The sequence below is a fragment of the Trachemys scripta genome, chromosome 6, assembly GCF_013100865.1.
Source record: "Trachemys scripta elegans isolate TJP31775 chromosome 6, CAS_Tse_1.0, whole genome shotgun sequence".
Lineage (NCBI taxonomy): Eukaryota > Metazoa > Chordata > Testudines > Emydidae > Trachemys > Trachemys scripta.
The window spans coordinates 80,566,540-80,590,744 of NC_048303.1; the positions used below are offsets into that span (position 1 = coordinate 80,566,540).

At 39.6% G+C, this 24,205-nt stretch overlaps 1 protein-coding gene across 8 annotated transcripts in view; it reads left to right on the top strand.

The window, feature by feature from the left end:
• The window catches only part of SEMA4D (semaphorin 4D), a 149,533-nt gene that overhangs the window by 64,736 nt on the left and 60,592 nt on the right, over nt 1-24,205 (top strand). The window contains exon 1 of one of the 8 annotated variants that reach the window (XM_034774337.1): nt 2,101-2,240. The exons of 6 other annotated variants lie outside the window; for them this stretch is intronic. The gene's annotated coding sequence lies outside the window, so the exon portion shown is untranslated. Of the gene's footprint in view, nt 1-2,100; nt 2,241-3,546; nt 3,696-24,205 lie in introns of those variants that run through there. One more of the 8 variants, XM_034774336.1, reaches the window with a different exon arrangement.

Below are 24,205 nucleotides of genomic sequence, written 5' to 3' on the forward strand. Positions count from 1 at the left end.
AAAAGAGTATATGATCATATATTTAAAGACTGTATCAGTGCATATGTACAAGTGGGCCAAATTAAGCTTCTACAGGCCAATCTTTAATTCTGGCATTTTACTGACTTAGATGTGCTTTACTTTGTTCTTTTAACACTGTGTGTGTGTGTGTGTGTGTGTGTGTGTGTACACATGTACATCTATAGAGAGAGAGAGTGTGGAGGCTGAAAAGAAAGGAGGAATTAAAAATGTAGAGGAGATAACACAATGTAGGGTGGGGGGAGAGAAAGTAAAGAGGAAACAGACTGAAACTAATGCAGGAGAAGACAAACTATGATCTATTCTCTATGAAGGAAAAGAATGTATGAGAACAGCAAAAGGAGATTGTTACATTGAAAAATAAATAAATAGAAGGTTGACTGGCAATATGTTACAATTAAATACATGTACAGAAGAAGCAGTGTACAATTACTTTATTCCTATAACTAGCCATGGCCTTGAGGGATTTCACATCACAGGTATTTTTCTTTTCACAGGTATTAAGCAATTGGTTTAGTCTTTGGGTTGGTAGATGTTCGAGTAAATTTTTCAAGCCTGCTCAGTATACCTACAGAGAAATTCTGAACAAATGCACTGAATTGTATGCCTGCGTTGTCCTAGTATTCAAACTGTGGGTGTGTTTTAATGGGTTTGTATTTTTTCTTTTTTTTAAATTCTAAAACATGCTTTGCTGATAAAAATAATGATTTATGGTATTTTAAAGAACTAAGTGTGTGTGCTTCATACTGCTTAGTGATTGAAGAAGAGCATCCCTTATTTTAATTTAGTTTCAGAGTGAATGAAAATATTTTGGCAGAGGATAGCAAGCTCTCCTAGGAGGAGGTGGCCAGAATATAGTGAGAGCTGGCTGGAAATGAATACACCTCTTACCCATTCCTTCACCAATTTGTTGCCATGCTAAAGATGGAAAATGGAAATAACCTAAAGATTGACACTATTCTTCCCATAGCTATGGTAGTTCGGAGTATAAAGTGTTTGCCACTCAACTCAATAAGCCACTGTTGCTGTATTTTAACATTGCAGTGCTCTTTTCGGTGCTGAAAACTACCAATTCTCCAATTTCAACTCAGTTTCTTCTGCTAGAGATACCCCTGCTTGTCTTATGGCTATAACCTTAACTGGGAGGTTTTGTAAAAGATATGCCACTTCTGTTAATCTAGCACAATAAGATAACCATCTTTTGAAATATGAGTAATATTTAGATAATTCAAAACTGCCTATTTGCAAGACATTGAAAATAAAGTATTTGCAAACTCCCCAAATAGCTCAGGAGTGATTTTGTATTCAATTTAAATGGAATAATTTAATAGAAGAAATAATCCATTGCTCTGCTTTTACTTTAGAGTCTTGGGCATCAGTGAGGAGAAATTTTAAAGACCGCTTCTCTCTGCATTTGTGGATTAACAATATACTTCTCTGTTCAGAAATAATAATCAAGTTCTGTATACTCCCAGGATTTAAGTTGTTCTGATAATACATTGAAATATTCATCAACAGAGGGTCCTGTGGCACCTTTGAGACTAACAGAAGTATTGGGAGCATAAGCTTTCGTGGGTAAGAACCTCACTTCTTCAGATGCAAGCTATTATGACTATTCTGTGTTATTACCCACAAAAGCTTATGCTCCCAATACTTCTGTTAGTCTCAAAGGTGCCACAGGACCCTCTGTTGCTTTTTACAGATTCAGACTAACACGGCTACCCCTCTGATACCTGAAATATTCATGTAGTCTGCCCCAATGGATTACTTCAATGGTTCATAATCTGGTTATTTGGCTCTGTTTAGAAGGTCAGTGCGGCAGTAATTGAAGGACAATGGGATTTTTATTGTGTAAGGCTGTATTCACAGTAAGATGGCCTGCCCCCTTGTTCTTTGGAATGCATGTCTGTCTTGTATATGTACACACACTTCTGGGTGGACACACACATCTGGGTGGTCTGAACGGTCATATGACTATTCTGTGTTATTTTGGAAGTCATGTCTCTTCGCCTGATAACAGCATACAGGAGGATAGAATAGGCTGTAGTTAACCAGCCTGCAGACTAGTACAGGCGTGAGTGGGCGGCAGTGGCTGCTGCTGTTGCTGCTTGTCAGTAGCTCTGCAATTTCTCACCAAGCCAGGAGTCAAAACTTGGAAATGAGACACTGAACAGCGGTGGGAGATGGCAGGTTACCTGGCATTAGTCAGCCTTTGGATCTGAGTGAGTGAAAGGAGTGAGTGGCGCCCTTGCTTGCACCTGTGTCACTCATTTATCTAAACTGCATAGAGATGTTTTATTTACAGCACTGTGTGATTTAGTTCTTTCTGTTTTGAACCGTAGCCCTTTGGGAAGTGGATAACTTGTCATTTTAGCTGCTCTGTTTAGATGTATATATTGTAGAGATTGACTGACTGAGGAGAAAATAAATGAGACACCCACTCAAGGTGTTCCGGCATAATTTCATCTCATGCTACTTAGGTATATTTTTGAACCATATTATGCTGCACATAGTTTGATTTATGTCTGTCTATAAGCAGTTAAGGGCCCGATACAACAATGAATATTACTAAGATATGAATGTTGCAGTTTAGAAAATGGGGTGTGTATAAGACCCTCATCCCTAAAATTTTACTGTTTTCTAGCCTTTTTATAAATGTTCAAAGTCCAGTCTTGATGTTCTAAAGCAGACTTTTTCTATAAATTGAAAATATATTTCATACCCTAAGCGCAGTATGTAACTCTTTATTTTTATTTTTGAAACTGCAAAAAACATAAAATATTTAGAAAGAAAGTTTAACAAATCAGTACAATACACACAAACACTCCTTTCAGTATACAAACATAGCCGATCTATTAGTTTTTCCATCTCTTGTTGCTTCTCTGTAGTAAATTGGTGTAAATTTTACCTAAGTAAATTGGTGTAAATGTTACTATTACAACATAGAATGCACACATCACCTACATTGTTCCTAAAAATGACAAGAAAAACTGTAGTGGAAAACAGAAATAATTTAATTTAATTTAAATGTGTAAGGGACTAAGATAAAGTCATGAGATTTACAGCAGGAAATGAATGACTGGCGCAGCCAGAATTTTTCAAGAGCATAGTCACTGTAGAAATATTAATGTAAAGTGTTCATTAAAATTTGATCCTGTTGCAGTTAAGGAATATTACTGGTTGAATAAGATGGAAGCACAACCTAAACTCTAACCATCAAAAGTAAGCCTGGATTAATTATCCCTGCAGTTTAGTCTCACTGTTACTAAAGTTTAATTATGGCTGCTATATGTCATGTCTTAATTTTTCAAACAGTTTGCCATATCCAGTTACTATGACTGCTAAGCGCCAGTATATAGATTTCCACATAAACCTTTTTTTCCCTAGGCCCAGTTGCTAGTCTTTGTTTTGGACTTTTGATCAGAAGGCGATAGACATTCTGGCCTTCTCTGCCAAGCCAAATAAAAATGTCCTATGTGTTAGACAGAAGCAGGAATGAAAAGGCAGGCAGCCGAGATCACAAGGTGACCAGTAATGTTTATTACTTGTATTGGACCTACCACTTCAAAGTAGAGTTCCAGCCTGAGCTGCTGCCTAGCTATGTCCAGAAGTCCAGGAAGCTGGGAAGGGAGATATAAAAGGGGACACAGCACTTCAAAGCTATCTTCGATTTTCAGGTGTTATGTTATGCATTTTCAGTGGTACATTAATATTTTTGTGTGGCTTTAGGCTTCTCCTGTATAAATTCTGTGTTAAAAAAATATTTTAGTAGTAGAGCATTTTCTGGTTGTGGAGGCGACTTCTCTGTGTTGATTATGTTGTCCTTATTTGAGGATGTTAATTGTGGATGGGATGCTTGGAAGGAGGGTTTAGCAATTTTTATAAGACTGCAAGAGGTTTTACTGTTTGATATAACTACACATTAAAATTTGGGGGAAGATAAGGGCATATCTTTCTTTAAAATCAGATAATTGGAAGTCCAAAAGAAATATTATATATCAGACTAAGATTTCTTTTTAAAATTATTTTTTTAAGGCTTAGTTAACTTTTAAAACATTTTGAAGCCTTTCCTCTCTCTATAATTGACATGCAAATTCTTGAAATTACCGGTGATTTTAACCTTATTAAAAATGTTCATATTCTGGAATTGTTAATAGAACACTCTATTTAGACAATGCATTTACTAAAGTTCTAGAAATCGTTTAAGATGTGTGTGAAACTTGTTCTCAGTGGAATTATCCAGTGTATCTCAGTTGTGGCAACGAGAATTGAAGTGTTCTCCTAGGCAAAATGTAGAGTAGTTATTTAGATTTTGGTGGAAACTTCAGATTTCTTTTTTCTCCTCCATTATTGGCCATTTTGTGTAAGACTGTTTTTATATTTGTTCTTTTATTTTTAACTATTTTAATTATTAATTTTTTTTGTGAATAACATAGAAACCAGATAGAACAGCTTGTACCTGATTAGGTTGAAGCACTGTAAACCTACCTTGTTTGCTCCTCTAATCTATTTTGTACATTTCATTATCTTGCTAATATTTAGTTTAAAAAATAAATGCTGAAATGTTGTGGATAGTTGAATTCCTCTCTATAAGCTCGTTAAGAATATTTAAGCAAAGAATTTTTATTTATCTATTTATTGCTTTCAACAAGTTGATGTCAAGTAACGTTATCAGATATACATCCATCTGACAGTAGAGTTGCTAGAAGCCTTGAGAATAGGGTCTGTTTAAGTGCACTTGCATAATAGTTGTCAATTTAACATGTATGGTTTTTAGGATGGACTTGCAGGTCTTTCAAAGCATAGTATATAGTTAAAATGTATAGTCAGTTTTGAGGTTTTTTAAGTGTCCTTGCTCAAAAGAGCTGGTGGTAAAACACATAGTTCTGGCCTGGAAAAGCAATGAGTACATGGACAGTCAGTTTTCCCGTTGAACGGATATTTATTTGATTTTTGGGCCTGATCCTGGAGAATCTGACAGCCTTCTACACCTTCCAGGATTGGGCTCATTATGAGCAGCTTGCTTCATGCATTCAGATACTTAGGACCCTCTGTCCTTGCTACTAGGCTACTAAATCTCTTACACACACACTGTAATATAAATGTTTTTCTGACTTAAAGGTGAACCAAAGATGATAAACAGCTTTTCCCAGTGGAAAGAACAAGAAAGCTCAAATGAAGCTTACATTTTAAAAAGTTTTATACTTTTATCTAATACATTACGACCATTGAAATGCAGTCAAATGGATGAAGGGTCACCTAGCAACAAGTGGTTGAAAAATGGTAGCCTGGTTTTGACTGGTATTTGTTTTTGGGTGGTTGAACATAAGAACGGCCATGCTGGGTCAGACCAAAGGTCCATCTAGCCCAGTATCCTGTCTTCCGACAGTGGCCAATGTCAGGTCCAGAGGGAATGAACAGAACAGGTAATCATCAAGTGATCCATCCCATTGCCCATTCCCAGCTTCTGGCATACAGAGGCTAGGGACACCATCTCTGTCCATCTTGGCTAATAGCCATTGATGAGCCTATCCTCCATTAATTTATCTAGTTCTTTTTTGAACCCTATTGTAGTCTTGGCCTTCACAACATCCTCTGGCAAAGAGTTCCACAAGTTGACTGTGTGTTGTGTGAAGAAATACTTTTGTTTGCTGCCTATTAATTTCATTTGGTGACTCCTAGTTCTTGTGTTATGTGAAGGAGTAAATAACACGCCTTTATTTATTTTCTCCACACTACTCATGATTTTATAGACCTCAATCATATCCCCCCTTAGTCGTCTCTTTTCCGAGCTGAAAAGTCCCAGTGTCTAAGGATGGAGATTCCAATACCAAATCTATCCCTTTCTTAATGATTTCCAACATTCTGTTAGCAAGGTTGGTATTGGAGCACAGTTGTTCATCTAGAAGAATGATCAATGTCCTGCCAAAAGGAAGTGAAGAGAATATGAGAAGTTGACATGTCCACAGCTGAAAAACAAAGATTGACTCTAGAAGCTCACATTTAATTTATGTAAACTATTTTGATTTGGCATTCTGCAAACTAGTCATAATTAAAGCTAATGGTTCCAGTGACTTGAGAAAATATGTTGGGCGGGGAAGCAGGGGAGGGTAATTGAGTTAATAGTTTATTGTTTTATGCCTTTCTGTTTGAGAGCTAATTATATTTTTGAGAACTTGAAGACATGGTAAGTTGTGAAACTGTTTCAGAAAACAAACTGTAGAGCACTATGAAATTTAACCTTGGTGAAAGAAATATTCCCTTAACATAAAAATAAATATACCTTTAATAAATATAAGTCTGTAAGGCAAGAATTTAAATTGATTTGAATTAATGTAAGGTGACAAATTTTGATGCATGTATCCTATTCCTAGTTTTACTACCCACCTGGCGGCGGCCGAGCACAGCTGGCCCCAGCGGCTCCAGCCCAGATCCAAGCCCCACGACCCTTCCCTATTTTCCCGGATACATCTGGCTTTTTGGAATTTCCTCACGGACGGGGATTTGAGGACCAAAAAGCCGGACATGTCTGGCAAAATCCGGGCGTATGGTAACCCTAGCAGAGTATATTAATATTGTATGTTGTAGGGTTGGCCAAACTTACTGACCCTCTGAAGTTCGAGAAATCTTCAGAAGTTCGAGAGCCGGGCATGCCTGCCAGGGCTCAGGGCTTCTGTCTTGTGGGCAGGGGAGTCTTGGGACTTTTGCCCCATGGGAGGCACCTGCCAGGGCTAGGGGCTTCAGCCCCACATCAGGGTGATGAGACTAGGGGCTTCAGCCACGTGGGAGGTGCCTACCACAGGGCTGAAGCCCTAAGACGCCTCCTCCCCACGGGGCAGAAGCCACGAGCCCCACCACCCTACTGCAGGGCTGAAGCCCCAAGCCCCAGCAGTTGCCTCCTGCACATCTGAAGCCCTGAGACGCCGCGCACAGTCTGGTCGGTGGAGAGTGGGGGTTTCTGTGAGCCACACTTTAAGTGTAAAAGAGTCATAGTTTGCCTACCCTTGGTATATTGGCTGCATCTTTACGTTTTAAAAATTACAAGGTTTATAAATCCCGAAAATTTTAGATATCCAGCCATTACTACATTGTGTGGAGTTTTTTGATTTGCCATTAAAATATATTCTTTAAAAAATTAATCTTGAACAATATAAGAATGGGCATACTGGGTCAGACCAGTGGATCCATTTAGCCCAGTATCCTGTCTTCTGAGGGTGGCCAGTGCCAGGTGCTTCAGAGGGAATGAACAGAATAGACAGGCACTGAGTGATCCATGGCTTTTTGTCCACTCCCAGCTTCTGGCAGTCAGAAACCAGGGCCACACAGAGCATGGGCCTGTGTCCCTGACCATCTTGGTTAATAGCCATTGATGGACCTATCCTACATGAACTTACCTAGTTCTTTTTTGAACCCTATTATAGTTTTGACCTTAAAACATCCCTTGGCAATGAGTTCTACAGGTTGACTAAAATAAGTTTATTTTTTAAATGGATTTGAGTTTTCTGACAGGTCTGTCTAGACCACAATTTATTTTTGCTTATGGGTTGGTTATGAATCTAGTCACACTTCTGCTTTCTTAGCTTGCCACTGAAACATGACAAATTGCAGTATTTTCACTTTGAGATAAGTTGGGGCCAGAATATAGTTCTGATGTCTTCTCAGCTTTTTATATCCCACTGTTTGATTTTATATCTGTAAGGAAGTATGTGAACACAAGTATGCCTCAATTAATGTTTGCATATATTTGCATGGTTCTTCTCACATTTTGTAATTTTGAAAAGTTCTTATTTCTCTTCCTTTGCTTGGCATTCATGGACTAGAAAATTAAAGTGGTCAACATTTCCTGCAGACTTGCTGAGACAAAACTTCTCCAGTGCAGCTGACTTTCACATCTACCCTTCCCCTTTAATAATGTGATGATCACTGCACCAGCCAGATTCTAAAAAGTTAATCAGCTATAATAATGACTCTTCTCGTGGCATAAAACTCTTCATTTGGCATAAGAAAAAAGCCTGTTTTAGGCTTGGCAGGAGTTAGGATCCTAGTAATGCCGATGAGACTGTTCAGCAACCAGAACTTCTATTAATCCCATATGCTCACATAATTTGACTGAAATTTGAAGTGCCTATTTTGAAAGATCTGCACCTGTGTTTTTGAACAGAGTGAGAGTTTGTAATATGGTACAAACACACTACAGATTTCTGATACACAGTTATTAGTGTAAAGGTCACAAAGTGACCTTCACATTGTTAATATCAACACACAGCCTTGCACAAAGATACAGATAGTTCTTCTGTAATTGTAGTGATTGATTTTACTTACCATTAATGGGACAAATACATTAACACTTGACAGAAAACATTGTGTTTTTAAGTCCTATAAGTATACACTCATTTCAGCATTTGTTGTCTGTGATTGTGTTCACTTAGTTTAGTGTTGACTTGGATATGAATGAGTGTATGCACACAGGTGCGTGCTTGCATGCACACACACAGTATATGAGAGAGAAATTTTAAAAGAAAATACACATGATAGTGGAAAATATGAGTAGTGATCAGTATAAGATGGTATACTTACAGTATAAGATCAGTGTACTTACAGGCCTCAGTGAATCTGGCTCAAGTTTGAGTTAGGGATGACCATTCATAACTAACTAGAGCTTGGGGCAATCCTTTGTTTTTTGTTTCTTGGGATGTGAGAGGTTTGTTTCTTACAGGACTTAGGTAAATTCCATCCTTAGACTGTAATCACATTTTTAAAATACTGCTGCAAGGTTCAGCTGTTCTGAAGTGAGGGCAAGGTTTGTCCATTACATATAGCCAAATAAAGTAAGTTATATTGCTTACCTCTTTGAAGAACCTGAAGCAAATTCTTTGCTAGTGTACGATGGTAAAGATCCCTTGAAGTTGGTGGAGCTACACCAACTTACACCAGCAGAGAATTTGACTTCATGGCTTTAAGTTGTCTGTTTTAACATATTAAGTGGATCCTTGAACTTGGGTCTGAGACATGTCCTTTCTTTGAGGAACTAAAACTCTTCACTCCTTTACTTCTTCACATTGAAATTATTTTTTGCCCTCTCCTTCTTCCCCCACTCTCCACAAATGCCATGAGGGCACTCCAGACTTCAGGGAGTTTTTCACACTGCTGCAGGCATGTTCTAAAAGTCATCAGAAACTTCAAGGTCTCTTCATCTTTTCAGGCAGAGTGGGCTCGTCAGGGTCTTTTCCTTGGTGGGATTATTTTTGTTTTTGTTATTGCCCACTCACCATCCCTACTTAAATTGGTTTCATATCGCTTTTCCTGGAGGGGGAAGGCAGTTTATTCAAAGTGGATTTTTGTTTTCTTTTCATTATTGCTATTGTGGTATGTGCATTTTTTTTTAATACAAAAAATAATGTCCTTTACCAGTAGAGTTGTCTTCAAGGGCAGACTGGTCTTGGACGCTGGGGTACTGAAAGCATTCTGATCTACATAGTAAATGGTTTGTGTGTTTGCCTACTGTGAAGGATGTGAACAATTTAGGGTCCACTAACTCATGAACCACTGGTATAATACTGTACAGCATTTAAAAACCTGGCATCTTAGCTGTCTAATGATGTATAGCAGTTTTTTCTGCCCTTGGTATTTGATAAAATATTGAACCTTTAAAATTACAAGGAAATTCTTTATCTTCCCCCTCCCCTCATCTTAAGAAAAAGAACGCCACATACTTTTCAGCTCTGCTATTACATCTGTTGCTTAAATTTTAGCACCAACAAATTATTTTGGAGTCCTTCCATTGATAGAAGGAGAGGATGAGATTACACTTTGGAGGATCTCCCAAAATAATAAACGGTGTGTGTATGGTGAGGGAAACGGTATTTCTCTGTGTATTGATTGAGATATCAATTTTAAAAATGTGCGGATGGTATGTTATTCGAGCATTCATACATGTAGGTGGTTGGGTGCACAGATACTCCAATACCTTTTGTTCCTAATGAAATGCATTGCTTAATTACCACAAAAATGCTTTATGACATTGCTTCTGGAAGAGCATCTGCTGCTCTAAAGTGTCCGTGCCCTAGTTCATCATAGTTTTTTGGGAAACAATTTGTATAAGTCCAGAAAATGACAGTTTTATTTTAAAAGTGGAATCTGAAGCTAAGTTGGATTTGTTCTTTCATTTGCTCAGTGTTGGACTGATCCTTGACACACAGCCTTCTTCCTGCCCCCGACAGTTGGAATTCTTGTTCTTTGCTGGACTTCATGATGAGAGACTTACTAGTATGCTTTAACTGAAATGGTATTGAACTGTTGGAGTTAATATTTACTATTGCATGTTAAAGTTTAATTAGTATCATAATCACTCATTTAGGCAGAAAATAAGATGAAATCTCCTGTCAGAGGAGTTTTAATAAATATATATCACCAAACACACCACTCTGTTAATAAAGAGTTCAGGCTGCTCAAATATATTTTCTATCAACACAGTCACTAAAAATCAAGGAAATCTCTAGTTAAGTCTACATTAATATCCAGACCAACTTCAGCATTCATGCTTTATCACTCAATTATGGCAATTAGAACATTCATAGACTTTTCAGCTCCACAGTAACCTCTCTTTCAATTCCAACATGTAACCATTCATAATGCATATGTTCCTTTCCTCACAAATACTCAAATGCCCAAGATAAACTCCAACTTCATATTAAGGTTTATTTTTATTTATATATATATATATATATAGAGAGAGAGAGAGAGACAGACAGACAGACACACACACACACACACAAAAAATGTGTGGTGGTAAACTACGTAATGTTGGAGTTAAGGTTTTTTGTGTGAGTGCAGGAATTGGATATGTCCTTTTTCGGACACTCACTGACGGACCTTACTGAAGTTTGTGGGAGGCTGGGGAATGGTGGGGAGTGAAAAGTGAAAGAGATCAGTTTTGGCCATGCTAAATTTAAATTGAGAGCAAGACATCGGGAGGAAGTGTCACAGAGGCAGGATGAAATGCAAAATAGGACTGAGGGAGTAGAAAGGTACGATAATTGTTGAGGCTACATGAGAAGATGCAGTCACCCAAACACAAAGTGTGGTTTGTTAGTTATGAGCAGGAACTTTGTGCTGCAATTGTTTGTGATGCTGTGTTCTTTTGTATTCTTTTTTAAGCTTATCTTGGCCAACTGATAGGTCTAAAATGTAACTGTAAATGGGGAATCATCATTGAGCAGGTATATTTCCAGTAGGATCTCACAGGGACCACTTCTTGGCCCTATTCTATTTAATATTTTGATCAATGGCCTGCAAAAAACATAAAATCATCACTGATTTGCAGATAGCACAAACATTGGGCTAGTGGCAAATGAGGAAGAAGACAGGTCACTGATTCATAGCAATCTGGCTTGCGTGGTAAACTGGGTTAAAGCAAACCATATGCCTTTCAGTAAAGTTAAATGTAAATGTATACATGTAGGAATAAAGTACATGTAGATGGTACTTATGGAATGGGGACTTTATCCTCTGAAGCAGTGACTTTGAAAAAGATTTGGGGGTCATAGTGGATAATTAGATGAACATGAGCTCCCAGTATGACGCTGTGGCCAAAAGGGCTATTGCAATCCTGGGGTGCATAAACTGGGGAGTCTAGAATAGGAGTGAAGAGTTTGTTACCTCAATATTCGGCACTAGTGCTTAAATAATATGTCCAGTTTTGGTGCCCACAATTCAAGAAAGATGTTGATAAATTGGAGAGCATTTGGAGAAGACACACGAGAATGATTAAAGGATTAGAAAACATGCCTTATAGTGATAGACTCAAAGATCTCAAGCTATTTTGCTTAACAAAGAGAAGATTAAGGGGTGACTTGATCACAGTCTATAAGTGCCTATAAGGGGAACAAATATTTAGCATTAGGCTCTTCAGTCTATAAGAGAAAGGTATAACATGATCCAGTGGTTGGAAGTTGAAGCTAGACAAATTCAGACTGGAAATAAGGCATAGATTTTTAATAGCGACAGTAATTAACCATTGAAACAATTGACCCAGAGTCATGGTGGCTTCTCCATCATGGAAAATTTTTAAATCAAGATTGGATGTTTTTCTAAGAAATATGCTCTAGGAATTATTTTGGGGAGGTTCTATGGCCTGTGTTATACCTGAGGTCAGACTTGTATGATCACAACGGTCCTTTCTGGCCTTGGAATCTATGACAGTATGGGAACAATAAAAGAGAGCATTCAGTGCAGTTTAAGAGCTGAGTTTTTGACTAAAAAAAAAAAAAGAGAGTATTTGAGGAATGGTTTGAAGAAATATAAATAAATTACTGAATTATAGTAGACTAAAGTAGCTATCAATACCCTTTCAAAAACAATTCATTTACTTATCTTTCTTACTAAATCCATAAAAGGAAAATTTGAAGCACAGGATTTCTGCAAGCTGATGGCTGTCCACAGAAAGTCATAGAATCATAGAATATCAGGGTTGGAAGGGACCTAAGTAGGTCATCTAGTCCAACCCCCTGCTCAAAGCAAGACCAATCCCCAGACAGATTTTTGCCCCAGATCCCTAAACAGCCCCCTCAAGCATTGAGCTCACAACCCTGGGTTTAGTAGGCCAGTGCTCAAACTACTGAGCTATCCCTCCCCCATCCCATAGATGTGAAAGCTGTAAGTTGTTGTTTGTAAGTCCATGAGTGATGGTACCAATTTCTTCAAATTGTTTTCTTGTTTTCACAGTTGAACGGGCTTTCCAAAGTGCTACCTTTTAGTTTTTTGCAGGCCAGGATACAGTTATATGAACTAAAATATAGCCAGCATAGCAGATATGATACTAGATACTGCCATGAAAACAGAAGCTTCAGGAGCAGTGAATGGCCAGATTATTTTTGCATTGATCTTTATTTATAGCCCTAGCCCCTTTGCTGCTCTACCGTTCTTGTTTTCTTTCTGCCTCTTGGTGAATCCTGCTATGCACCAAATTAGGAGATGTCATAGAACTCCAGCATAAGGGCTAGTACCACGGAAACTGATACAGCAGCAAATATTATTTTGATATGTTAGATATCCACATTACTAAAACAAAATGCTAATTATGTGTATTAAGATATTTCAGTTCAGAAGCTCTAACCTACCTTTTTATATACTGAGTTGTTCTATTTTAGAACTCTTGAACCATACAGGCTACTCATGAGAATGTATCTCTGAAAACAATCTCTGGACAGCATGTGCAGTTTTGGCAGTTCATTACTATTTGGCTATTTAACATTAACCTGTGGTTTGTGTTTGTGTGTGTTAAAATAAATTCATTGATAAAACTAGACTATACTGAGGTGGTGTGGCTGTTTTTTGTATGAGTGAAGTGTTTGCATTAGCAGCAAGTGTATATACGTTTTACAGCAGCAGACCACTGGAATGGAAACTATATTTTGGTGAGAAAAGTGAATGTTTAAGCTAGGATGATACCGTTCCAGGACTTAAAATAATAAATAATTAATAATAATAAAAGAATGGGGTGAGCTACTTTTAAGTTTGCTTGTCTGGAGGCTTTCTTCTAAATTTCTTTCCTTTCTGTTGTTCCTTCAACAACTGTTTCAGTTTCAAAAGGCTAGTTACAGGAAGGAGTAAACATGAGTGAGGTTAGGTATATATACATCTGTGGTTCTACTGGTAAATGATATAAAGAGGAAGTAGCGCAGTTATTTTTAGTCAATTATCCTAAATTCTCAGTAGTACATTAGTAGGTTAATGTTTCATACAGTTTGTTTTATAGTAGAGGTGTGATCATTTTCCCTTTTATAATGCTGAAGGATTTATGTTCAATTTATGTAAAAGAATTACAGTAAAATTAAAGTTTCCTTTGAAGATGAATATAATGAATTTAACTTCTTTCCATTCTTTCATTCATCTGTAATCTAGTGGATGTTTTCTTTGACCTTTGATAATTTAGTCACAGTTGTCAAAATAATTAGCTGGAAGTTTTTTATTGAAAATTTACGAAGAGTGATTGTTCAGACTGTAACTTTTTGGGTTTAAAAAAAAAAGTCACCATACTTAAATAACTTACCAAAAGAAACCATTTTTCAGTATGGGCTTTGAAATCTTAGCTGGTATAGAAGAATGTAATTTAATATTTTAACAGGTTGAAAATATAAAATATTCTTTATGGAACTCCTGCATCTTGTGGTTTTAAGGCTTTTGTGAAAGATTTAGGACAGATGGTAGATCCTGAGGGATGCTTGGATTTGTTTGAATCTGTGGAATTGATGGGAATGTCAATTTGATATTCAAGTCTCAGTGCTCTAATGTGTGTAACTGTGTCATAGCTATTGGCAAACTATGAACAGCAGTTTATTTGCGTGGTATTACTACAGATGTCTCCTGGACAGGCAGGCAGCCAATAGAAATGGGATTAAACAAGAAAAGTCCGTGAAAGCTCCTGTGGAATTAATCCTCACCACTGCTCCATTGCATTCAGAATACTGTTCTAAATTGATAGACTTCAATTTAAAATATTATTACATTATTATTAAATTGAGATTTTTTTCACCTTTACCCCAATGAAATGCCTCTATGAAATCATATAATTAAACAATTATCATGAAAAATACAATCTGTTGTATTCAGTTGTCTTCAAAGGCTACAGTACTTACTTCATTCTGGCAGATTGGGAGAAGATTTCCTGGCAGCTAGTGTCAGGCTGGAGGAGATGCTCACTTTGAGGCCCTTAACCTCACTGGCCAACAACTACCTAGGTATGCCCATTGTGAAGGTCATTGGTGCAAACGTAGAAGATATAAAAATGTAAAGGAAAAATTAATCACCTTCCTATGGACCAGAGTGATCCTTTAGGGTCAGCCCAGAGTACATGGGAATTGTGGCTCCCCTCCATCTGTGGTGATGGTAGTAGGGGCAGAAGTAAATAACTGCAGCCCTGAAAAAGGTGAATGGCGTACCACCTCTTTTTGCCTCTGTTGGGGAGAGCGGTCATGGCTCTGCCCCCTCTCCTCTCACTTGCTGTGGAGGGACCTAGAGCAGCTGTCTTCCTTACACCCTGCATGGCCATGTTAGAGAGAGCAACTATGTAGCCCTAAATGTTGGTGGTTAAATTTTAAACTACACATTGGCATGTACGTTACAAGACTCTGTTTATAGTCACGGTCTTTCCATTAAGTAGTCAGTCACAAAATGGACCACATCTTTGGTGCAGCATAGAAAGGAGAAGTTGTTTCATGGTTATTAAAAAATGTAATGGAAATTGTTTATTTGTTGAAGGGACTCTTTAAATCCAGTGTTTGCAACCCAAATATTTCAGTATTTTTCTAGTTTAGGAGACCTTGTAAGTGAAATTGATCTGAAACAAATATGAGCCTGACTGTTCTATTTCCATCCTCCGAGATTATTCAAGTGGAAAAGGAACCACACAGTGCAGTATACATAGTAAAAAAATAAAAATACAAAATTGTATTTAAACAAAACAAACCACCATGTACATCAGTGTCAGATGTTGTGAAGGCTGATGTAATCAAGTATGAAAGAAACCTGAATCAGATGCAGTTAGCAGAACTATTGTATGCTTTTTCACAGTTCAGATTCTCTGATGTATTCTGAAAATTGATTTAAATTTTCAAGCAAATCAAGTTGAGCAAGCTGTGTTTGTAATTAAATATATGTAATTGGAAAAGTTACCTCTTGATTAAAAAGCATAAATTAGAAGTTGGATGAATATTAGTCATATAATTTTTCCTGGAAGGTTTCTTAAACAAATAAATTAAGTCTTGTTTAAAATTTGATGGAACATTTCCAGATTCATTATAACCTGAATTATCATAGCCATAGCCGGCAAACATTCCCCATAGCCACTAAGTAGAATTGGATTTGAAGCACATGTTGGCCTCGAATCCTGTATCATGTCAACAATATCTGATACAGATACCTGAGAAAAAGTATTCCCTATCCCTGAGGAACACATTAAATAAATTCTGGACACAGGAGATTTGTCAGAGGGTTGATTTAATAAGCAATCAACTGTCAGAATTGAATGCTACTTCAAAATTATTTATTTATAGTGTGCCACAGTTATGCATGGTGTTTTACAGACAAAAGATAGATACCTACCCCAGAATGAGCTTAAAGCCTAATGCTCTGTGTACTCTATTACACTGCAAAAATAACCATATTCATAGTTTGTGTTGTAACATGTTTCTGACTCATGTTTCTTGGCTGATTCTCACCTGTAAGGACAGGGGCAGGATGGTTGTGAAATACTGCAAGCCATGTTAGGGAATTGGGTTTTAGGCTAGGAATCTTCCAGGATTAAAATGCAGTTCTCTAAGATTGTGACATGGCTTTATTTTTGTCCACATAGGAAGCCCATCATGCTTTAAATGTTTTAAATGGTGTAGACAGGTTCTAAATTAGCCATAACAAAGAGCGAGGACTTCAGATGAATGGATAAGAGAGAGGTGGATTTACATAGAACAAAGTTGCGGAGATTATTGTGGCATAGCAAATGGATCACAAAAGTCCCTATTTTTTTCTATAGTTTACAAAGATTGTTAGGTTTAGTTTTTGTTCTTTGACTATTCTTCAAATTAATATGGAATAGAGTCAGTAACATCTACTAAAGAATCTAACAAATCGTTATCTAATCACCCTAGTCTCCCTGTTTGTTATATTTTATGTTTAGGAATAAATAGGGTTTTTTTACTAACCTTTTAAAAGATGTGCTTCATTTGATTATGGGGTGGAGAATGTCTTTACATCTCACTATTTGTGACCTCCCAGTTTCCACAATCTGTATAATAATTTCATTCTGAAGGATGTTATATTAACCAACAATCCCAGTATTATGTAGAGAAGCCAGTCACTTATGTGAACATTTTAAATAAGCATTCCTTTCTTATATGCTTTTTCCGTGCAGACAGTGAAAGTTACCTAGCACTATAGACTGCCACCAGCTGTATGTTGGGGTGGCACATACTAATTTCTCCAGACATAAAAATTATTGGTGCTCCCTGTGAATTACAGCACAATAATTAAGCCAAACATATTTTTAAATAAGAAAAGGAACAAATGTTCCGTATCCATCTGCCTGACTTCCAAATGTATGTACTGGGAGTTTGGAGAACTCTTGGTTGTTGCATACAAACTCTACCACTTTTGGATGGGATTATCATTTGGTTTCCAGCTTCTTTTCCCATTTGACTGCCAAATACAGATTTTTTTGCCTTCCTTTCCCCTTTTATTTCTATTTATGCAAAAACGTAATAAAATCTTTGAATAAAAATAAAAAAGATGTGCTTCCACGAGGTCCAGGATTACAAGCTTGCTTCGTATTTTCTTAATCAAAAATCATAAGGCCCATTGTTTTAACAGATGCTACCTAGTTGCATTTCACTCATTTAGTGTGATCATTCCTTAACTGTTCCCACTATTGCATTGCTGCAGTTCCACCAGTGATAGCATCAAGAGGCACTAGTGTGGGCTGGCTCGCTGTGTTTAAATCGCTATGTTGTGTACAGCAGGTCTAGACGAGTATTTAAGATGCTGGTAGCCTGTTTGCACTAGTGCTCCACTGTTGCTCCCACTACTGGTGAGAAATATTAAGATAAATGCTAAAGTAAACGAACCTTGGGCCAGTTTTGCAACAAGACTGCTGCTAGGCCCTCCTTGCTTTATATATGACAGTAAATAATAATGTTTGGGGATTGCACAAATAGCATAGAAGATTCTGGGCTTTATAATATTGCATCTTTTTAAGTAATCGGAGAATAGTCTGTATCATGCATCTCTTAGAATTGTTGTAGGGTATGGGTGTATGTTATAGGTAGTGCAGGTATAGTTTAAGCTTGTCTGAAAATTTAACTTATAAGATCCTGTTTATGACTGCTTTTAACTTTACTAAATTTAAACCATTCAAAGTGAAATTTTCCATGTGGGTTTCTGCATCAGACTGAACTTTTTTGGAAAATTTCAGCTAAAATAGTTCAGCTGTTTCTGATAATGAGAGGAGGAAAAAATACATTGTTTTGCCCATGATAAAAAACAATAAAATAAAATTTCTTACAGTGGTTTCTTTGAAAAGTTCTACTGCCCCCATGCCTTTGTGTCAAGGATATTGTCATCCATATGAAAATCCACCCAAATTTGGACAAGTTTTAAACTTCTGAAAAAATCACAGTTTGGACGTGTTCAATAGAGTCTTGTTAGAGTTTGGTAGCTAAATGCTCTGAAGAGCTGTCTACCCTGAGTATGCTCCACTCTCTCACAGCTCATAGTGGTCAGACTGGAGATGCATAGTTCCCATAGAGCAGTGGTGCAAGTAGAATTCATTTCTTACTGGTATGCTGCATCAGCTAAAGCAGGGTGGGGAGGCACATGACCTCCCCATGTGACTCCTCACGTGACCCTGTCCCCAGCCTGCCCCCCCCCCCATGCTCTTCCTCCCCTCCCCATGATCCATCCCACATTCCCTGGCGGGTGGGGGTGGGGGGAAGAGCGCTCCCAACGGGTGGACATGGTAGCTGCTCTGTGAGCTGCTAAAAGAAGAGGAGGGCTTGCTCTCTGGAACAAAACCGGCTCACAGAGTCGCACCTGCTTTGGGAATTGCTAGCAGAAAAGCTTCAAAACAGCTCCCTCTGACAACAGAGAATATTTTTTTCAGACATGCTGGCAACCGAGCCCCATGCCGACAGCTCCTCCGGCATAGCCCCCAGCCCTTCCATGCAGCTGTGTCTCCTGAGTCCTATCTGGGGTCTGTATAGCATCGCTGCTGGAGGACAAGGCTGGGGGCGGTACACCCGCACCGGAGGAGCTGCTTGTGTGGGGTTCTGCTTCTTTCGCCGCTGCAGTTCCTGGGAGAGCCCTGCGATTCAGGGCTCTCCCAGGAACTGCAGTGGCAAAAGGAGCAGAATGTCTGATCGCCGGGCAGCCCCATGCCAGCAGCTCCTCCAGCGCAGTGTACCGCCCCCAGCCCTGTCCTCTGTCAGGGCTGCTGTACAGATCCTGGACAGGATACGTATGCATGCAGCTGCGTGGAAGGGCTGGGAGTGGTACAGCCATGCTGGAGGAGCTGCCGGCGTGGGGCCATGCGGCAGACCCATGTTCTGCTCTTTCTGTATCAGGGGGTAGCCGTGTTAGTCTGTATCTACAAAAACAACAAAGAGTCTGGTGGCACCTTAAAGACTAACGGATTCATTGAATGAATGAATCCGTTAGTCTTTAAGGTGCCACCAGACTCTTTGTTGTTTTTGCTCTTTCTGTGTCTTTCCGGTACACCATACCGGCCACAAACAGCTTACTGGTACGGCAGAACAGACCAGACCGCCCTACTTGAATCACTGCCATGGAGCTACTGCATATACTGTAGACCAGGGGACTGAGCCAGGGCTGAGCAAGACTTTCCCTGCAACCACTTCTCCCAGCTGCTAGGACAGCTGTGTCACCAGGCACAGGAGCCGAAAGGAGGAAAAGTGTTTCTCCTGTGTTCTCAGTGCCCCCTCTCCTGATGCCCAGGCAGTATGCAAGAATATTAAGAACATTCTGACTGAATGTAGAGGGATGAGGAGTGGGAAGGGAGAGAGGGAGGAGGGGGGGAAGAAGGGGATGGGGTAGTAGATGTGGAGAAGAGCAGGAGCCATAGAGGGGGGCAGATAGGAACACCAGGGAACATGGCAGGAACGGAGCAAGGGGCTAGGAGGGAGAATAGGAAAAGGGAGAGGAACAGGTAGAAGCAAAAGGAAAGGGAAAGCAGCATTAGCCAGGGAGCAGGGATAGGAGCAGAAAGAGATAGGGAGAGGCTGGTAGGGATAGAGGCAGAAGTGTCTATAACCACACAGCCTTCTACAGTCACTGGCTGCTCCATTAGCTCAAATGGTATAAGACTGCTCAATGTTTCAACAAATTCCAGAAGAGTCTTGATGACAAACTGACATCCCACGGACAACTGATCGATACGGTAACCGAAAAGTGGGACCAGTTCAAGGAGATAGTGACTGACACAGCAATAACATCTCTTGGACCAACGAAAAGAACACATCAGGATTGGTTTGAGAACCAAGAAGAAATATGCTCAGCACTGGAAGTAAAGAGAAAAGCCTGTGTCGAATGGCAGAATGACCCCTCCTCAGTCTCTAAGCAGGACCATTTCAAGTACCTTCTGAGCAAAACACATTAAGACCTCCATCAGATACAAGATAACTGGTGGGAGAGCAAAGCCAAAGAAATTGAGCACTATGCTGAGACCCACAACTTAAAGATGTTCTTCAGTGCTATTAAAACTGTCTATGGACCTTCTAAACCAAGGACCTCCCAATTGCTCTCATTAGACAACACAAAGCTGATTGAGGATAAAGAAGGCATCAACGAAAGATGGCGAAAACACTTTAGCAACCTTCTCAATAGACCATCAACTGTGAATAATATTGACCTCAATGAAATTCCACAACAATCTGCTCTGACAGATCTTGACTTTCTGCCCGCTATAAATGAGATTAGGAAAGCTGTTAGCCAGATGAGTCCAGGGAAAGCTCCTGGAAAAGATGGGATACCAGCAGAGAGATACAAAGCAGCAGGTCCAGCAGCACTAGCAGCGTTCCACAGTGTGATCATCAACATCTGGGAGGATGAAAACATACCACAGGACCTTCGTGATGCTACTATTGTCTCTCTTTTCAAGAACAAAGGCAGCAAAGCAGAATGCAGAAACTATAGAGGCATATCCCTCCTCTTCGTTGGAGGGAAGATCATCGCCCGCATCATCTTGAACTGCCTAATAGCCAGTATTTCCGAGGCAAATCTGCCTGAAAGTCAATGTGGTTTTCGACCTGACTGGAGCACAGTCGACATGGTGTTTGCTGTCAGAGAAATACAAGAGAAGTACATTGAACAGAACATGCGCCTGTATGCTGTCTTCATAGATCTGACAAGGCGTTTGATACTGTCAACAGGGAAGCCCTTTGAACCATTCTAACACGACTTGGCTGCCCAAGAAAATTTGCCCAGATTATACGCCTTTTTCGTGACAGCATGACAGGCGAAGTATTGTCTGATGGAGCCACAGCCCCCTTTAACATCACCAACGGCGTGAAACAAGGATGTGTTCTCGCTCCTGTCCTATTTAACCTGTTCTTTGCATGTGTCCTTAACCATGCAATGAAAGATATGGACCGAGGCATATACTTGAAATACCGGCATGATGGTTCACTTTTTGACCTCCGTCGCCTGAATGCAAAGACTAAGACAGTGCAGAAACTCCTTCTTGATGCACTCTTTGCTGACGACTGTGCCCTCATGGCTCACACTCAAAATGATCTCCAGCACATTGTCAACAAGTTTGCTGAGGCCTCGCAACTTTTCGGACTATCAGCCTCGGAAAGACAGAAGTTCTCCATCAACCTGCACCTGTATCAAATGCTTCTGTCCTGAGTATCTCCATCGACGGCACTCAGCTGAAAGTAGTGGAGAACTTTAAATACCTGGGTAGTGTCATATCCAGTGATGGATCACTGGATAATGAGATCAATGCACGAATATCCAAAGCAAGCCAGGCACTTGGCTGTCTGCATGTCAAAGTTTTAAATCACCACAACATCCAGATGTCAACAAAACTGCTTGTGTACAGAGCTGTTGTTCTTTCATCTCTTTTGTACGGGTGCGAAACATGGACACTATATAGGCGTCACATCAAGCAGAAGCATTTCACATGCGCTGCCTCCGCAACATCATGAAGATCCGCTGGCAAGACAAAGTGCCCAAACTCGAGGTCCTCGAGAGAGCCCAGATGACAAGCATCGAAATGATGATCATGAAGTCACAGCTACGTTGGACCGGTCATGTTAGCTACATAGATGCCAACAGAATCCCCCGTCAGCTTCTGTATGGTGAGCTCTCTCAGGGCATCCGGCATATAGGTCTTCCACGGAAATGTTACAAGGACACCATACATACAATATGATGGGGGCTAATTTAGCTACAACAAGTCAGGAAAAAGATCTTGGAGTCATCGTGGATAGTTCTCTGAAAATGTCCACGCAGTGTGCAGAGGCGGTCAAAAAAGCAAACGAGATGTTAGGAATCATTAAAAAGGGGATAGGGAATAAGACTGAGAATATATTATTGCCCTTATATAAATCAATGGTACGCCCTCATCTCGAATACTGCGTACAGATGTGGTCTCCTCATCTCAAAAAAGATATACTGGCACTAGAAAAGGTTCAGAAAAGGGCAACTAAAATGATTAGGGGTTTGGAACGGGTCCCATATGAGGAGAGATTAAAGAGGCTAGGACTCTTCAGCTTGGAAAAGAGGAGACTAAGGGGGGATATGATAGAGGTATATAAAATCATGAGTGATGTGGAGAAAGTGGATAAGGAAAAGTTATTTACTTATTCCCATAATACAAGAACTAGGGGTCATCAAATGAAATTAATAGGCAGCAAGTTTAAAACAAATAAAAGGAAGTTCTTCTTCACGCAGCGCACAGTCAACTTGTGGAACTCTTTACCTGAGAAGGTTGTTAAGGCTAGGACTATAACAGAGTTTAAAAGAGAAGTGGATAAATTCATGGTGGTTATGTCCATTAATGGCTATTAGCCAGGATGGGTGAGGAACGGTGTCCCTAGCCTCTGTCTGTCAGAGGGTGGAGATGGATGGCAGGAGAGAGATCACTTGATCATTGCCTGTTAGGTTCACTCCCTCTGGGGCACCTGGCATTGGCCACTGTCGGTAGACAGGATACTGGGCTAGATGGACCTTTGGTCTGACCCGGTACGGCCTTTCTTATGTTCAAAGCCAATCTGCAGTACAGCACTATCAAACCTAGGGACCTCGAGGATGCTGCCAGCGACAGAACACAGTGGCGTGCAACAGTCAGAAATACCTGCATCGCTTTTGAGGAAGACCGCTGCCGGCATTTACAAGACGCACGCAAACGACGTCACAGAGCATCAGCAGCGCACAATCCACTGACCGCAAACTTCCCATGCACCATCTGCAGCAAAATGTGCACCTCTAGAATTGGCTTGTACAGTCATCAGAGGGCACACCATGAGACCAACAATAGATGATCTGCACAGATTTGTCATCATCGGATCAATGGACTACCAAGAAGAATAAGACTGCTGTGGATCAAAAGATCCCAGCTCTGCTGTTGACCCGGGTGTGTGTGTGGGGGTGTCATTATGGTTTCATATGATGAAAATCTTTATTTTTTTTAATCTAGGGGATATATAAAATAGATAAACTACATTAAAAGAACACTAAGGTTGCAAGGCGCTCAAAAGTTAGGAAATGCCAGAACCCCCCCCTTGTGCATGATCACATGCTGTTTCCTCCATAGTTGGACGCACATTAAAGTTGGACGCACATTAAAGTTGCACAGCCAATTATAATTTGAGCATTTCCTAGCTTTCAAGTGTTCGACTTTGGAACCTACGTATCTTTTAATGTAGTTTTTTGTATATTCTATATATAGTGAATTTAGTGTTGGGAAGGAGTGCCGGACTGGCAGCCCTGGAAGCTGAAATCCTCTTCATTCACTAAAATGAGTTTCCTCACACTGGTCTGCCCGTGGGCCTCCATCCTGACCATCTTGAGCAATAAGAAGGCAGTTTGTCTTTGTTATAACTATAAAGGGAAGGGTAACAGCTGTCCTGTGTACAGTACTATAAAATCCCTCCTGGCCGGAGACTCCAAAATCCTTTTCCCTGTAAAGGGTTAAGAAGCTCAGGGAACCTGGCTGGCATCTGACCCAAAGGACCAATAAGGGGACAAGATACTTTCAAATCTTGAGGGGGGGGGAAGGTTTTTGTGTGTGCTCTTTGTTTGGGAGTGTGTTTGCTCTTGGGACTGAGAGGGACCAGACATCAATCCAGGTTCTCCACATCTTTCTAAACAAGTCTCTCCTATTTCAAACTTGTAAGTAAAAAGCCAGGCAAAGCGTCTTAGTTTTCCTTTGTTTTCTCAACTTGTAAATGTACCTTTTACTAGAGTGTTTATCTTTGTTTGCTGTACTTTGAACCTAAGACTAGAGGGGAGTCCTCTGAGCTCTTTAAGTTTGATTACCCTGTAAAGTTATTTTCCATACTGATTTTACAGAGATGATTTTTACCTTTTTCTTTAATTAAAAACCTTCTTTTTAAGAACCTGATTGATTTTTTTTCTTGTTTTAGATCCAAGGGGGTTGGATCTGTATTCACCAGGA